This window comes from Sinocyclocheilus anshuiensis, unplaced genomic scaffold, assembly GCF_001515605.1.
Source record: "Sinocyclocheilus anshuiensis isolate Anshui unplaced genomic scaffold, SAMN03320099.WGS_v1.1 scaffold747, whole genome shotgun sequence".
In the NCBI taxonomy this organism is placed as follows: Eukaryota; Metazoa; Chordata; class Actinopteri; order Cypriniformes; family Cyprinidae; genus Sinocyclocheilus; species Sinocyclocheilus anshuiensis.
Genome location: NW_015548225.1, coordinates 309,023 through 315,441, shown reverse-complemented (window position 1 = coordinate 315,441; position 6,419 = coordinate 309,023).

The window sequence follows — 6,419 nt, the reverse complement described above, 5'->3', positions numbered from 1 at the left end:
CCATGAACGTGTGTGTGTGTGTGTGTGTGTGTGTGTGTGTGTGTGTGTGTGTGTGTGTAAAAATGTTTTGTTATTGAAATATTAATTTCAAATCTCAGGTACTTCACATAAATATTTTAGGTCAAAGGAATTCATCTGACAAAAAAATTATGGAGTCCCTGTTTCAGAGCAAGTGCACAATATTGAGGACGACTTGCTCACATTTAGTTTAGAAAATGTAAAATTCTGGTTTCTTTTAGAGTGATTATTTGTTTATGAATAGGTTATATCATTCTATGTAACACTAAACTCCCATACCCTAAAATTTAAATAAGCTGTCAGGTGTCAAGATATTTGCTACTTTTGTTTCCAGAGTTAATGAAAAGCCAATAATTAATAAATCATGAAAAATGTAAAATTAAAGAAATAATTTTAAAATAAAAACAAAATCAAAATACTACACGTTCTAAAAATATATATTACAGTGTGTTTCAGTATATTCAAATATATTTATTTCAATTGTAAATTAATGTAATGTAATTTTTTTAAATTGCATGTCATTAACTGACATTATAAAAACTTGCACACATGAATGTGTGTGTGTGTACCTGGTATTCCCTATGTTACAAGGATAGTAATATCAGTAAATTTTGATCTTGTGGGGGCATTGTTATGGTCCCCATGAGGAAACAAGCTTATAAATCATACAGAATGACATTTTTTGAAAATCTAAAAATGTCTGTTGTTTTGTGTGAGCGGTAGGTTTAGGGTAAGATTATAGAAAATACAGTTTGTACAGTAAGAATCTAAAATTGCAGAAAGTTTCCTGTGAGGGTTAGGTTTAGGTGTAGGGTTGGTTTAGGGCGATAGACGACAAAAGTTAGGGAATCCCTGTTTCAGAGCAAATTAACATCTTGAGGTCGACTTGCTCATATTTACTTCAGTAAATATAAAAATTTGGTTTCTTTTAAAGTGACTATTTGTTTATGAATAGGTTCTATTATTCCTCGTAACACTGAATTCCCATACTGCGATATTTTAAAATAAGCTGTCAGGCATCAAGATATTTGCTTCTTTTGTTTGTCATCAAAATGATTTTAATTAAATTTTGATAACATTATTTCCACAGCAATTTCGCATGTCAATTATTACTCTGGCGTTCAACAGAGGAATCCGATGAAAAGCAACATCAACAATATCAGGCATTTAATCAACATTTCTCAGTAATGAATTCTTTGTTTAAAGTAACGGCATGCGTACACAGCTTCCTGTCCCTCTGATTAATTATTTTATTTGTTGACCAGTGCCAAACACATTCCCCCAGTGATTTCGAATACTTTTGCTTCTTCTGCCTTTTTATTTCTTAGTTTATTATTCTACAAAATAGTGTTAAAATGTATGCTTTTAAAAAATGTTTTTGAGTAGGGCCTACGGTGTGACCTGTGAGGCCCCAGCACTGACCACAAGGTGGCGACTCCATATATACAGTATTCAATCTCAAATTTGAACCACAACTGGAATGCGTCCAGCGTAATACTGAAGCTCTTTTGTCCACGCAGACATGTTATCAAAACGCATTTTAATGTAGCGTGCAATTCGTTCCCAGCTGGACGCAGTTTCAAACGAATTTTCCATGCTGGCATCTTCTTTAAGTTGCTGTGTTTTCATTTAATTGAAAGTGCTTAATTTCAAAGTCATTACCATTAAAGGCACATACCAAAATCTGATGAAAATGCCCTATGTGGTGGCTTTGATTTAACCAGGACCTCTTTCCCCCCCGTCGCTCCATGCTTTGATTGAAATGAAGCTCTGTGTTGTTATCAGTGAATGGTTCTGGCTGATGCGGCCCTTATCTCTTGGTATAGAGAGGTTCTGAATAGGCAGAGCAGAGCTCTGTGGCCGGGTCTGCTCTGCACCTGGCCTCGCAGGGGCCCCTGATTACATGAGGTCACAGGGCAACAGCGAAGTAAACTAAACCAGAGCCATGCCACCTTGCTCCACCTCTAGCCCCCTGGAGCAAAAAGGCTGAAACACTCCAGTCTTCAAAGTGCGCACATACACACAAACGAGGCCTTTGGGGCTTTATCTGCCCACATCAGATTACACTGCTGATTATGGACATGGAAAAGACGTTCAATCAAGCAAAGGAGCTACAGCTTGTTTCACGTGTTTGTTAATGTCCGTTTAAGCCCCTGCAACTGAACATTGTATCTGATTAACTAAAGCGTATCTTTGTAAATAAGATTGCTTTATTATATGAACAAACCCCTTAACCTTAAAGTTATGGTTTGTCTAAAAATTGAAATTCATTTGTTTAGTCACCCTCATGTTGTTCCAACCCGTATGACTTTCTTTCTTCTGCGGAACACAAAACATTCTCATTCTTATGTAGAAACAGGTTCGGAATGATGTGGGTTTGTAAATGATGACAGAATTTCATGTTTAAGTGAACTATCACTTTTGGCAGGTAATTCTTCCCGCATCGTTTGTGTTTCCTGCCGTTTTGAATGACACCTCAAACCGTGCAGATTACTGAAGAAATGTGTCTTTTTGCCTGGTGGAAAGGTCCTGTAAATTTACATTGAAGAAGGGACCAAGAAGTATATCTGGGGAGCAGAATATCATAAAGTTATAGAGACTGAGCTGCAGTCTTTATTCCTCAGTAAGTCCAAGTATTCATGATGCATAATCAAATATTTGAAGGATTAAATGCAAGGTGTCTTTCAGAGCAGGTTTGTCCTAACTAGGGTTTGTGAGGTGACCAAAAACTAAAAATTAATAAATCAATCATAAAAATGTCAAATTAAAATAAACAATTTAACAATAAAAGCAATTAAAATAATAAACATACTAATATATATTTTAGTTGAATGAATTATAATTAATTAGAAAATGATTTGTTGTTTTAATTCCATGTTGTGACCATTAACTGATATAAGAAAACCATGAATATGTGAAATATAAACTTCAAATCTCAGTCATCGCATGTACTTCAAGTAAATATATTAAGCCAAAGGTAAGTGTTCCAGAGCAAGTGCACAAATTAATATCAACACCCAACTGCAGGAAAACTGGACTGGTGGGATTTTAGTCATACTTGAGCACTTGCATTACATTTTAAAAACTAATTATAGACTGAAATTATTAATGTGCATGTAAACTCAACCTACACTGACAAAATGAATGAATGAATGATGCATTTATATAGCGCTTTATTGTACGCCCAAAGCGCTTTACACTCATGTGGGGGGGTCTCTCCTCAACCATCACCAGTGTGCAGCATCCACTTGGATGATGCGACGGCAGCCACAGTACAACAGCGCCAGTGTGCTCACCACACACCAGCTACAGGTGGAGAGGAGAGAGAGAGTCATAGAGCCAATCAAGTGGTTGGGGATTATTAGGAGGCCATGATTGACAAATGCCAGGGGGGCAATTTTGGCCAGGACACCGGGGTTACACCCCTACTCTTTACGAGAAGTGCCATGGGATTTTAATGACCACAGAGAGTCAGGACCTCGGTTTAACATCTCATCCGAAAGATGGTGCTTTTTGACAATATAGTGTCCCCGTCACTATACTGGGCATTAGGACCCACGCAGACCACAGGGTGAGCACCCCCTGCTGGCCTCACTAACACCTCTTCCAACAGCAACCTAGTTTTCCCAGGAGGTCTCCCATCCAGGTACTGACCAGGCTCAACCCTGCTTAGCTTCAGTGGGCAACCAGTCTTGGTGTTGTGAGATGACAATGTCATTTATTCGAAGTGCATTTTTAAAAGTGTGGTTTTATTCATTTTCCTGTTTTATTGATCTGTTTTGTTTTTGTAAATAACTGGAAATATGATGCATGTTTTCAAAAGACATCATAATATACATTAAAGTCTTCCAAGGTTGTCTTTTTTTGTGCGTAGTACGTTAACTAAATGAAACATTGATTAACAAAATCTTTAAGTGAAAATTCTACTTTCACATTTTAGTTTATTTAGCTTTTGTTTATGGTGAAATCAAGTTGTAAAAATCCCCAAAATTGTTATATTGACTTATGTTGAGTAACATTTTGGTGTATGTCTGAAAAAAATATATATCATGCCTTAAGAAAGGTACAGTATGTTAACCTTTTTTACTTTGTATTAATGTTTTTTTTTCTTTGTGAAAAGTTTTTATCAATATTAAATAAAAAATTAAGTTTTAATCAAAACATAAATATAATTTGAAAAGAACTAAAACATTGGCTGTAACAAATTAGAATAATTAGAGTTTTGATTTTTTTTTTTCAGTGTAGAGACTAAGCAACTATCCCAAACATCCTATCGAAACTGCATAGCAACATGCTAAAAAACACACCCTAGAATTATGGTGCAGAGTTTTGTACAGGAAAGCACAGTTCATGTTTACTTCAGAAATCGTAAAAATCTAATTTAGGTACTTCTTCCAAAATGTGTCCATGTTTAAACAGAGAAGCAATTTAACTGCTTTATTTGAACAGCTACATCCATTTTTATGAACAGCAGAATCTGCATTGAATGTCCTGAGTTTAGCATGTTATTTACTCCTGCTTTACCAGCAGCTCCTCTCTGACACAGGCACTCTCAGGTTTCCGCTGTGCATCAGGTGCTTTGTTCTCTAGCCACACCCAGTGTTAATTCAGGTGAGCTCTGTTTGTGTGCACTGGCTGTTTGAGCATATGGAGAGGCCTGCGCGTGTGTGTGTGTGTGTGTGTCTGTGTGTGTTAAGTGTATGTGACACATGGAGGTAGACACCTGAGAGTGTGTTTTAGGGTAAACATCATCCAGCCTCTGATTTGTCCACAGCTCCCTCTTTTTTTGCCTAAGGGTCTCTGCCGGTGTGATCCACTACCAAAATATTAGACGGCAGAATTAGATAATTGTTTATCTAATAATATTCTTAGGTTGAGCCACTGAATAATCGTGTCTTTTTATTACAAATGTCAGGTGTAAGTTTACAAACTCAGTGTTATAGTGAGTCATCACATGCATAACGTAGTTTCTTAAAGAGGTCAAGGCTCCGCTGAATTGTGTAAGTTCTCATATTGTTTGTAATACATCAAACTGCGGTTGAATAATCAGCCTCGGGCATTGGTAGGGATTGCGAGAATATTGCTCAATTGTACCTTGTATGCAATTGATTGAATCAGAGTGCAGAATGCTGCATGAAGCTGGAGTGCTTATTGGTTTCTCAAATGAGCCACTTTATCATTTTATCTGTGTGCACCTCAACCGTGCCATCGTGAAAAATGTAAGCTCATCCATACGTTTACAGGCCGTGTGTGATTCTTAAATTGTCTGTGACATCCGCAGATCCACGTTCTGCACTACGGCGAGACGATTTAAAGCTACTTTAGCCAACAGCGGCATTGATTTACTTGGATTTTGTGTTGCCAAAAATCTGTAAATGCATTATTGACTGATGTACTTGTTCCTCAAAGAGCCAAACGCGGCCTTTAATGTTGCTAGCTGAGCGCGGCACCTCAAAGACCTACAGTACGCCTTCTGTGTTTAACGGTAGCCATTTGCTTTGGCATTGTTTTTCCCGAATGACATTTCCACCTGGGTTCACAGACATGGAGGGATTTTCATATGGCTGCTTTCCACCAATCCAATCTGTTAGGGCAGCTCAGCTCTTAGATAAGGCAATGAAAACAGGCTCTGATGTAAGGCTATGAAGCCATTTACAGTCCTCTATTATGCCGGGATTCTTCGCTGAGGCTTCCTGGATACACGGAGCTAATGTTTAACAAGGAGCTTGTGAAACCCTTCTGGCAGATGACCCATGACGGTGAATGAATCACTGCTGTGACTGCACTCAGGTGCTGGAGCTCTGCGCCGAGCCGAAGGGGCAGGCTGGCTCCTCCAGGGCTAGCTGGATTTGCATAGATAAGCCTTCCCTTTTGATGCTTAATAGTTTGGTATTGAAGAAACAGACACCATTCGCGAGGATGAGAAGCAGCAGATAAGATAAGACAGCCTTGGAAAGCAGACGTGGTGCTGATATTGCAGATATAGCGGGGGAAAGGGAAGCGCTGCACTTAAGCAAAAGTCATTATTCACTAGTAATTAAACTTTAGGGGCTTCAAGGAGGCAATTTTATGTACGTTGTACTTTTATGGTGTTACTTTGGCGTGAAGCCTGCGAATCTCAGAGAGGATCTAATGGATTGCTGACAACATCCACAGTGACACTTAAAAAGGTGTGAATCACATGAACAGTATAAACCGTAAATGCATATACCAGGGGTGCCCAAACTCGGTCCTGGAGGGCCGGTGTCCTGCAGAGTTTAGCTCTAACCCTAATCAAACACACCTGAACCAGCTAATCAAGCTCTTTACTAGGCATAGAAACTTCCCGGCAGGTGTGTTGAGGCAAGTTGGAGCTAAACTCTGCAGGACACCGGCCCTCCAGGACCGAGTTTGGGCACCCC